We start from the raw sequence: 12,069 nt of genomic DNA, 5'->3' as shown, positions 1-12,069 counted from the left end.
CTTTAGAACAGATGCATTTCTTATAAATTCACATGACTCCAGACCTGTACATTTGAGAATATTAAATGCCAGAAGACAGAATGCAATCAAGAAAGCCAGGAATACTAAACATAAAATACCATTGCTAACATAGTAACTAAGCATTTCACTAATACATGTAAAATTTCACTGTTTCTTGCAGTTTTGAAAAATCCCGCCATTTTATTTTATATTACAAATAAATATTTTCAAGAGCTTTCCACCAGCTGATTTTAAATTATTTCTGAGGAAAACCCTCTGATTTTAAATGCTGTATCATATGACTCACCTTGAATAAGGGCAACTGACTTTTCAGCTGAACATACAAGTACTTAACACATGACTTGCATCGAGTTATGAGAGAGCAAGCAGATAATTCTCCCCACCAAGCACATAGCCCCTAAACTCTGAGGGAGTGTTTATATATTCCAAGGGACGTCAGTTCCCTGTTTATCTTTTTGACAGAAGAAAAAGTTAATTTGTATTGGTGCTGGGGGGGTTATTTTTACAGTCTGACTAAAAGCCACTACCTACATCTCGTGGTAATATACTTAGCAGCTGCAATCTTTGTCAAATTTTGATCCAAGTGAGTCAAAGGTCAAGGAGACAAAAGGGTAACTTACTTAATCAGTTCCTGGTCACTTCTCTAATATCCCTTTTTTAAAAAAACTGCTGATACTACCAAGTTATGACTAACCAGTTCCTGACAGCTTCTTTAAGATACAGAATATTTTCAAATATTTTTTGCTATATAGCATGCTCTGCTGTATAAATAAAACCTTACTACTACAGTCATACTCTGTCAAAATACAGTCTGAACACATTTGCAGCAAAATCATTGTGATTTTATGTTTTCAAGTGATAAAAATCAGGAAATGTGAGAATATTTTCAAAAGGTATTTTTTTTTCACAGTTTGTATTACAACATTTCCTCACAAAGTACTAAGGTTCTTCCTCTTACTAAAAGTTCAGTGAACATCATCCCAGAAGCATCTTTTCCATAGTCTAAAAATCAGTTATTTTTACAGTGACATCTGTGTAGACCAATGTGTCACTCCAGCACAATGTCTACTAACAATTAACAACAATTAGTCTGGTGATCTTTTGCACAAATAATTTTTAAATGCCTCCTCATCCCAGATGAATTAAAAGAATGGATTGTTTTAAAAAATTCTTCTAGCAGCAGCAAGAGGAAGTGATTTATATTTGTCTTATTTGTGAGAAAATATTCCTAAAACCAGATTCTTAGGTCCAGACTTTCAGAGTATAGCTTTGAATAGTTTGTGATCCACATGCTATGTGTTTTGACTGATTGTTTACTGTTCTGTTTTTGATATTGCACTATTTGAAAGTTAAGCTTTTGTGGAAGAAACTCCTTTCTTCTAATCTACTTCTGTGAAGTAAATCTGAGGTAAATTATGTGAAGAGGGAAGAATTATTAGCTTCAGAAGATTAATGAATATGAGGTTTTATCTCCTAGTATTGAAAACAAGAGTGAAAGTAAGCCTAGTCCTTTGTAAACCACCTGTAGGACAGTCTTTGCACAAGGCTTGTTGCCAGAGAAAGTTGGTGACCCTGAATAGGTCCAGAATCTCAAAAAGTGGAGTAAATTTGCTTTCCCCTATTCTCTAATTAAAGAGTGGAGTTTAACTGCTGAAGGAAGTCCTCCACACTATGGTTCCCATGAATGGGAACTTTTATGAATGCGATCATTAATTGTTTCTGTTAGACTTTCCCTCATATGATACTTTCCCAAGGATGCTCTTGTTCAGGATCCCCCAGCTCTCCTCCAGGCTACACTGCCTTCTTCACTGCTGATTTGTCTCTTCTAAGAGGAAATAATTCCAGTTACTCACACCTTCCTGTGGTGACATTCCCTACCATGCTCATTTTCTGCATTTTCAGTCTATGGGATTCAGCATGCACCATTCATAAGGAAGGGAAATATCTACTGCTGTCTTTTTGTTAGAAACCTAAAGGCACTAACACAGATGCAATGAAGATCAGCTTTCAACATATACATGCTGAGTTTCATCAGCCAATTTTTTGACTTATGATATCCTATTACTGTCCTATATAAGCAAAATCTCTTCTAGGAGGCAGCGCTTGGCAGTGAAACCAGCTAAGAGAGTTTGAAGCTAAGAGAAAACTTGTATGCTTTCAGATATCAGTCATTTCTGTTTTTTTTTTTTTTTGTTGCAGTTGTTTTTAAGAAACAAAACAAACCATAATTATTTAATGATCCTTCTGTGTTCTCTGACTTCATATCAGAGTTCAAAGTTTATAGGGGACAGAATATAGACACACAGCAACAAATCAATGACAGAAAAAGAAAAAAAAAATATGTACTGTATCAGATTTCCCAGTGATGCTACAACAGACAAACTACCCCACAAGAAGAAACTGTCAAGAATGAGAAATTGTGTAAATAACACTCACATGCTTGATGAAGAAAACACATTCTCTGATGTACAGTACAGTGCAGCATGATTTTATATTCTCATGCTTCAACAGTCATGGCACTCACAGGGATTTTCTACACCTGCCTATTATGAAAGTAAAAGCACGGATTTATTGCTTATCTATCTGGCTTATTCTATTATCATCTTATGTAGCTTCTACACTCTCTACCCAAAATCCTGTTGCCACCACTTAGTGGTCCTCTGTCTTCTCCACTGTTATGAAGTCCCACAAGAAGGGCTGTATCTTGCTCAGTAGTGAAAGATTTAAACCATTAAAAAAACAAAACCACAAAAAAATAAGTATATGTGGATCCTGTCCCCAAATAAGCTCTTTCTGGTTCAATGCACTCATGTTCATTCATGTGCACTTAGTTCTCATGAGAACAACGAAGATGAATCATCTACAGAAGAAAATGTACAATATGCCACTAGCTTGATGAGACTTCTGCCCTTTCACATGTATTGGGGATATTAGGAGGTTTTCCTTTACAGGGAGAGAAGTTTTGTATTCATGAAAGGTAGTTTGATTTCCTATGGAAATTAAAACCTTCTGTGTATCATGTCATCACATAATACATAAGAAGTAGTACATGAGCTATCCACCCAGACCAGCCTCAACAATTTATTTCACTTCTATTTCATAAGAGCCTCCCCTAGAGTGAACATGGCCTATCTTCAAGTACTACCTATAAAGAACATGAATGTATAACACTCAAATTACAAAAATAATAATATAGAACTAATATTCTTTTTCCTAAATTATACGTTCACGGTCTTTATCTCAGCTACTCTTACTGTGACTGCTATTTTGTACCACCTCATTTTCCAAAAGCCACAGGATAGAACAGAGTTAAACAGCAGCAGTAGTCACCTCACTCTGAAAGGAAGTATCAAGATATTTTGGTTGTTTCAGTTTTGCTTTTAATATCTTATCTCTAAGTACTTAAAAGAAAAGAAATACATTGTTTCATACCAATAATTTTTTTTTTTTTTTGCTTAAAGTTAATTATAAATACTTGTTGCAAAGAAATTTATCCAGGTAAAAGTAAGCATCTGGCCTAAGGAAGATTAATTGTTTTCCTCTACTCTCAATGGAGAGGTATGAACACATCCACAAATTCATCCCATCTACCTTAAATCTTATCTTTGGCAAAGACGTATCATACCCTTTGGAGGTACTGATGTCTATCACTTGACTGAAGAGGATCTAAATGACTCACTTAAATTACACATCTAACTTTTAGAAGGTTAATGTTAGAACAATTGTACTTAAACTCCCCCAAAATGTCTTTCAGTTCCTCCCATTGTCAGTGTGCTGTACCAATAATATCAGGACATCTATGCAAGGTTCTGGTAAGTATGAACAAGTTATGAAGCAAGAAGAAAATACAATGAGAAAACTTCAAAATATTTACCACTTGACATTAATGGAAAGTTTGGCCAAAGATTGCAGATGCCATGTAGCACTTTTTTGCCTACATCACATCACATCACTCACATCACAACACAGACTTTTACTGTAGGTGTGTTGGCTTTCAAGGCTTTCCAGTGTATGCCCTGAGACATACTCCAGTCACTCACATCAAGCTTCTTCAGCCCTCTGAAAAAAGATCCTCCCAAACATGCATTAATACCTGATTTTTCATCTCAAGAGCTTGGAAGACTCATTCCAAACAGCTGTGTGACTCATTTATTATCCATTAAAGACTCCCAGCTTTGGTTTTCCCAGCTCTGTGAAGTGTGTGTTAAGACTTAAGGTACTGTCCCTTGTGATTCTTAATGTGTTCTGATGATATGGAAAACATCCTGAAATACCTTTGGCTCAAGTCAGTTTGGCAGCAGTACAGTGGAAACAGTGTGATATATTTGGCTCCTGCCAGTGTTGAGATTCTCTGTCAAGCTCTAAGTAGGTTCTTCAAGGGATTCCCCAGAAATATTGATTCTGAACTCCTCTGACTGTGGTATGCATAAACTGCTGCCTTTCTCAGTCCTCAAAATCAATTTTAAATTTTATTTTCAAATGAATTTAGCATGGGAATCAGGTGAAGAAAGCACAAGAAAGACAGCAATAGAGCAGGCTTTGATTCTTCCACTCCTGTGGGTTCATGTGAGAGTCACTCAGAATGTACATAGGAAGGAACTTCATAGAAATGAACCCAGTACAGAAACTGTAATATAATAACTTAAACTTCTGGGTGAGTCTGAAGCAGTAAAGAGCTATAAAAATCTGTTACCTAAAGGGCTGGGCCAGTCTATTAATGCTAGAGACATTTCTCACTGAAACCTAAAGAGGGCACAGGGAGGAAGCTCCAATGGTAGGGGAGAAAAATTCTGAAAGCAGATGTCTTTTGAAAGTCAAGAGAAATGTAATAAATCTTGTCCCTTCTTGGATATTTTCTACTTCTTGCAAAACTCTTCTCCTTGGCTCAGAAGTCACAGAATAATGGAATAATTCAAAACTCCTTCACTGGTGCAATACCTGATTGAGAAATAGTCACCATAATGAATCATCATAGACAATGGTAGTGGCTTTGATGAATGACTGGGTAGACATTATGTTAGCTTTTGCCTACCAGCCACACCATAATTTTGCCCGTGTAATAATTAAGAACAACATACGTACAGAGTATTTTTCCAGTTAATGGAGAAGTAAGTTTAAGGTCAACGTTTTGATTACTTTTCAAGAGTTGAAGACCTGTCTCAGTTCACATGTTCCAGACCTGGAGACATGTCCTTGGTCTGACCAACATGCAGAAGACTTTCCCCAGGACTTCAGTTCAGCTTCACAAGGTATTAAAGCCAAACCATGAGTCTACTGACAGAAAAAGACCCTGCTCTTCATCAGGCCAGAACAAGAAGACTTTCCTTAACCAACCCCATGTCCTTGGGACAGTTGCTTAGCTCTACTTTGAGAATCAGAATTGGTGGTTGGGATAGTACCAGGGGATTCAGGCCTCTGCCAGAGAAATGCATGTTTTCTACCAAAAGAAAGAGTGACATAGAAAATCATCTGGAGAATTAACACAGGCCAAAGCCCTCCCTGATTAAGTTTTCTTCCTCAAGGGGAAATCTCAGAGACTACAGCAGTGGCAGCACAGAGTTAATGGAAATACACTCAGAAAAGCAGATTTTCCCCTCCAGCTGGCAGTGGAGGTACTGATCCTGCAGGTCTTGACTACCAGTCTGGGTGAGGAAGCAATACTCAGACAATTTTAAGAAAATGTATGCTGACTGTCATGGTGTTTTTCAACTTTTGTATCTTTTCCCTATGGATCTGGAGAGCTAGGCTTTATTTGAACTACTTTATTGTACAAAAAATTGATTATACATATTTTCTTACGTCAAATGATGTTTTTTCTCTAATTTATTCTAAGTGCTAATGTGCTACTTCTGTGTGCATAAGAAAAAATGAATTATTCCTTTTTTTTTTATTTTTCTTGAGAGGATATTTAATTACTACAGTGAAAGTATAAAACGTAGATCACACACACATAAAATAAACCCCAGAACTGAAAAATAAAATCACCCTTGCCACAGAATACTTTGGCAACAGCTGATGATCTAAAGAGATAAGGAAACATTGTGTGGTATTATTGTGTATTAAGAAACATTAACAACTATGAAGAACAGAGCAGTAGAAAAAAGTACTAGCAGTGATTTCTGTGCACTAGCAGTGAATGAAATAGTCAGCTTCTCAGATAGTGTAATTTTCTGATGCTAAGATATGACACTATTCTTTCAGGTGAAACCATGTTGCAGAGATATACATATAACTATCAGTTATACAAACAGTCATTTCAAAACTACATTTCTGATCATTTTTCTGGTTGTGCCAATTATATAAATGCTTCTGAAATCTCACTTGAGGACAGATAAAAATCCCCCAAACTAGACAACTACAGATTACACATTTTTTATGAATAGAATATTTTTGCTAAGTTAAAAAAAATCATCAGTTCTTGTATCAGTTGTTAAAGAGAATCAGATCACTAAAATAGCACAAGTTATTAGTGTTTATATGACTATGTTATATTTAATGAGTTGATCTCAGGACTTCCATATCAAAATTAATTTATGTTACATCAGCATGTTTATTGGACATGAATCATAATTTTAAATCTACACAGAAATATACATATATACCTCTTCTTATAATTAATACTTACTACTGTATTTTCAGATGTTCATTTAGAACACACTTATAAGACATATGTATTTTATGATCAGCCATGTACTTTATATTTCTCTTAATTAGTATTTTTTTGATAATAAATTTATATAATCCTTTTTATAAGACTTTTATTTATAAGATAATGATTCATAAATTATTATATACACTTGTTATAGTTTAAAATATAAATACATTGTTTTTAATTGCAATGTACAGTGAAATATAAGCAATAAAGTGTTATCAAGATATTAATATGCAAGTGAAAGAATTTTATTTTCATTATATTTACTCTTTCTTGATTTTAGTGAATGGGCTCTTCTTAGAGTTATAAACAGTCAAGAAATAGAGGCTGAATGGCATCTGTCTGCTTTTAGTAATGTTAGCATGTAAGAACATTTTGCTAGCAATAGGACGCAACAGTACACTCACAAGAAATGAATACAATGTCCAACTGTGTGCTGAGAAACTGCATTTAGTCCAGGAGCAGGGTCACATACCTGAATGGAGGGACAGCTGCTCTCACTGCTCTTGCCACCACAGACTAGAGAGCTGCGGAATAGCTTGCTGAATTATCTCCTTATTCACAGAAAAATTATGTTGCTGTAACAGCCCTATAGCAACCCTGATTGCCCTACAAGTCAGTTGATCTTCCATCAGCCACAAAGAGAAATAAAAAGTTGTACAGACCTTTTAAACTCCTTAGTATATAATCTGTCTCAAATGATAAGGAATTATAAAACCTGAGAGCCAAAGATAATACCCTTTCACAGTTAGGCTTCACAAGAAAGACCAGTTCTAAGAAATGCTTTCAACACTAGCTTCTGCCTCTGATCTCTTTACCCTCTGCAATAGGCAGTACTTGGAGGTAATGTATCAGGTCCCTGTCTCCAATCCAGAACAAGTTTAATTGACTTTGGTCTTTGCAATAATTCTTTGCAAACACAGTCTAACCTCAGCTAATCCTCACAACACACTGGAAACCAGGTAAGGAGTTTCATACTAGGGATAGCTCTTCAGATTTGGGCTTATACTTATTTATACAAAGCAAAGAGACAGATCAGGATGAGGAATCACAGCTGTGAATACAGCTGTTCAAATTCATGGGACTCTTTCAAATTATTTCCACAGCCTTTGGTACAGAAGTTTGTTGTCTAAATGAACATTTGAGCCAAGTGATAATGCTATTCCTTCCTTTGCCTGTCCCTTTGGATCTTTGCTAGATCCTTTTATCATAGCAGTGATGAACTGTTTAAAGCATTTTTTAAAAAATATTGAAGTTTTAACTCTGTATTATTTTTTTTTGTTTGAACAACAGATTGAGGCACCTCCTACCAGATAGTGATAGCAAATAGCAACAGTGAGCAGCCTGCCTGCCAAGTCTTTTCATAATTAAGATAAATGCTGTCCCAGAGGACCCTGAGGTGAGTCAGTATGACAGGAGCTATAAAGCTACATCCCACATGTACTAACTCAAGAGACATCCCGTGGTATAAGCCTCTTTGCCTGGCTTTCTATTAAGTTTCTGCTTCTGTAAAGTTAGTCAGAAAATGAAGTGACAAGGGAAAGGAAACAAACAGAAATATTCCTGAAATTTCCATTAATATGGATATTTTATGACCTACCCTCTTATGTAAGAGCTGTTGTTCTACCTTTGGTCTTCTTGGAGTCCCACTGATAGCTTCCTGTGTGGCTTTCACAGCTGCAGCCTCCAGCTTGTCGCCCGACCTCCCTTCTGTCTTCCTTTCTACATGTGCTTCCTTTTTCTCATGTTTCCTTCCCCAAGAATCTCCTCCCTCTTCCAGCTCTCTGTATGTCTCTCCCATCTTCCATCCTATCCTTTCAACAGTCACTCCTCCCTCAAATATTTCCTCTGATCTGTCTCCTCCCCTACTAAATTATCCTCTAGTTTTTTTTTTCTCTACTTCCAGAATTTACAGCTTTACATCAATTCTTTGTCCCCTGCCATTAACAATTATATTTCTCAAAATCTCCCATGATAATTTTCTTTCTTCTCCCACTTCCCTTCTTCTCCCTCTGCTTGAAGTCCTGAAATATAACGTTCTTACACTACAAGTTAATGAAAAAGCTGATTGCAACTGAAAGCCATATTTATCAGTGCTCTTTGGTGTACAGATGAATCTTACCTGAAAAGGTTAATTATAAATAATAATTTAAGTTTGGTACTTTAATCCTGTAATGTGTTATTGTTTGTGTTCCTTCCTAAAGCCTCAGAGCATTAAAGCCTATGGTTCTCCCGCCCACTATCTCTTCCCTGCCCAGCTGTCATTCAGCACTCTTTTTGAAGTCCTCCCACTCCTAAGAAAATTAATATTGAACAGCTATGCCCATACACAAAGAAGCAGATATGCCAGGTAAGGAAAAGTAAACCTTGTCCTTGACTTACCTGCACCAGAACAGAGAGAGGATCTGACATGAGTCTGGGTACAACTCAGACTTCTCTGAATGGAGGACCAGACAAGTTCAGTGGTGGAACAAGCATATTGGACTACCAAAACCAGTGCTGTGCCCTTCCTTCCACCTCACAACATCTAGAAAGGAAATGGGATGTATCATTCACCTCTTTCTTATGCTTTGAAAAGTCAGGGCAATCATTAGTGTTTAGTGTTTAAAAACAATCCTTAAAATTACATAGGATAAAGATTACAGAATTGTAAACATGCCATCACAACATGAAATGCCTCAGGCATGTTTGTGGAGGAGTGCACACCCTCCACATAATTATACTCGTCTGTTTTAGGCAAAAAGTAACAATAGTCACTTATCAGATTCCCAAAATGACATTGGACAGGATTCAGCAGGACACACCCAAGACTTTATGGGTAGTAACAGCCACAGGATTACAGACATATAAATGCTCAGTCCCTCCAGCTTCTTGCAGTCATTTTTTTCCATGCTGTACTCTGATCTGTCAGTGGTTTTCTAGTTAGCTTTTTGCCAGTCTTTCTTTCACAGTTCCTTTTCTCAGCTGCCAAATTCTAATGTGGACTTCTCCTCCTTTCCCTGAGACTTTCTATCAGGCTGCTTGCCCACCTCCTCTCAGAGGATAAATCTTGACCTTATCAGAACAGTGCCTCTAAAAATCTTGGATGTGCAGACTGAAATGCTTATCTCAGCATTGCACCTTCATGCAATATGGAATTTTTTTCCCACTGTACTTCTGTGTGTGGGAACTGTTTTAATAACAGTTACACATTCTAGGTCTTACTGAATATTGTGTTTTCCAAAGTTGTGTACCCAAGGGAGCATTCCAGTATCTTGATCAACTATCTATTGGCTGATATCTGTCAGTTTACCTATCATGTCTCTGTCTATAGTTTTAATGTGTTTGATTTTAATGTACACATGCCTAAATAGTGTCTGTATGCACATTCAAGTAATGCGTAAGAATCTCCTTATAACAGACAGGAACAACTGCAGTGGAGACAAATTTTTGTGGCCTCCCAACAGCTTTCCTGGCAGACAGATCTCATCCATTAGACTTCTAAAAACCTAGTAAAAGACAACTTCTTTGCCATTTGGAGACAGTAGACCCCGGTATTTTGATTCTTCATCTGAATGTAATGAGAAGAATCTTCCTCTTTCATGACAGACATGTTGCCTCATGAAATGGTGAGGATTGTGAGAGGGTCTACTTTTCTTGGATAGTAAACATGACAACACATTTTCCTGTAAAGATTTTACTTTCTTATGCCCAGCTAAAATGTGAAGGCCCTCTTCTCTAAGGGCAGTAATATTCAATTTCAAAGAATGTCTCCTGAAAATCAGTGTGTAGTTGAGCTCTTTTGCCTCCTGCAACCTTGCCTATTGCCATTTTCCATCATGCAAACACCCTGAAAAATACCACCTTTTCCTCAGAAACTTCCACGTGTGTCTCACTGAAATACACGTGGCTGGGAGGATTTGTGCCTACATATACCTTTGAAACTGTGTTAAGGTTCCCCACATAGCCCTAACCAAGCCATACTTTGCATACCATTCATCTTCCTCACCTGAAGAATGGGATAGTAATATAGTCTTATTTCTTTGGCCTGTTGCCACACTTACTGTATTGCTTAAACTGAGGTGATTTCTGAGGTGCTAACCCCCTCTTTAATGTGGTTACTGTGTTTCTGTGTAGCCTTCCTTTTCCTATGATGAAATATACCCATGGACAGATTCCTACTTTTAGAACTATGTCTCATCTAAATACCATTTTGATACTTCATGTTTAGTTCATATTATTCTCCAGGCACGTGCACAGTGAACATTTTATAGACAGGACAAGACCAGCTTCCAAAGTAGAGACCCATTGCAAATGGTGTTGACTCAACACATCACCTGATTTCACTTGCAGATGTTTCTGGATCACCTGAAAAGATATCTGTTTGGATCTTACTATAAATGTGATGTCTTCCACCTTACTGCAGGAAATCTTCATGCTGTTGTTGTTCCCTGTTGTGAAGATGATGTGCATCCCTCAGTCATCCTAGGAGAACTGAATTAGTGCATTGTTTCTTGTGTGTGAACATCAATAAACTTTTCAGGACTAAAAGGTAATAGATCTTAATTAAAAAAAAAAAAAAAAAAAAACAAACCACAAAGCCACTACAAACCAACAAAAATCACGCAGCACACCTCAGAAAAATATGCCTTTCGAGGACTTGAGTCCTCTCATCCTTGACTGTATGATAAATCTCATGAGCCACCTGCCAGAAGTGCATATTGTTCTGCAAAAACTTAGCTCAGAATATTTCCCTTTGTGAGATGAAGTTTCTCCTTTATCTCTGAGGGAAAATATATATATATATAAAAAAAAAAGAGTATTATTGAAAATAACATCTGAAAAAAGGCACACAAAGATGCACTCCAAAAATCTTGAAGGATTTTCAGGATTTCAGAAATAACTTGTATTCAACTTCGCGAGGCATTAGAAGGGAGCAGGAACAAATAAAATGATAATATAAACTATTTCTGACCTAGACTCATCCTCATTTTTCAATTTGGACTTATTTGATTCTGGGATTTACTGGCTATAAGGAGAGTTTTGTCCTGAGACAGTGATTATAGTTAGTGACACTTGATGCAGTAACATAACTTGAATTTAAACAGCCTATGGGCATTGTTCCTGGATTTTGCTCAGGGTGAATTTCATCACAGTTCAAAGAGCTCATATGACTCTATTAAATGATCACAGTATGAAATTGTCTGACTCTATTTGATTCATTAAATTTTTTACTCTCATTTATTCTTACATTCTTCATTTCACCATGTTGTAACTAGTAAAAATTAATTTAATACACAATTAGTTATCAATTAATACTTGTCAAGCACTCTGTTCTTGCAATGCATGAAGCCTAAGCTTCATGAAGTGATGTGGAGTCCCAATAAATGGTTTTCTTCAAGCAGTTTTAGAGGCAC

The 12,069-nt window shown here is 36.6% G+C and overlaps 1 protein-coding gene across 6 annotated transcripts in view; it reads right to left on the bottom strand.

Moving 5' to 3' along the window:
- Positions 1-9,210, bottom strand: part of CD36 (CD36 molecule) — a 37,745-nt gene extending 28,535 nt beyond the window's left edge. For 2 of the 6 annotated variants that reach the window (XM_042793229.1, XM_042793231.1), the window contains exon 1: positions 9,056-9,210. The gene's annotated coding sequence lies outside the window, so the exon portion shown is untranslated. Of the gene's footprint in view, positions 1-7,148; positions 7,263-8,273; positions 8,478-9,055 lie in introns of those variants that run through there. The other 4 variants (XM_033004747.2, XM_042793230.1, XM_042793232.1 and 1 more) reach the window with 3 other exon arrangements.
- Between the last annotated feature and the right edge of the window lie 2,859 nt (positions 9,211-12,069).

Source organism: Tyto alba, unplaced genomic scaffold (assembly GCF_018691265.1).
Source record: "Tyto alba isolate M040663 unplaced genomic scaffold, T.alba_DEE_v4.0 Super-Scaffold_2, whole genome shotgun sequence".
NCBI classification, from domain to species: domain Eukaryota; kingdom Metazoa; phylum Chordata; class Aves; order Strigiformes; family Tytonidae; genus Tyto; species Tyto alba.
The sequence above is the reverse complement of the archived record's forward strand: the minus strand, read 5'-3'. Positions and strand labels throughout refer to the sequence as shown.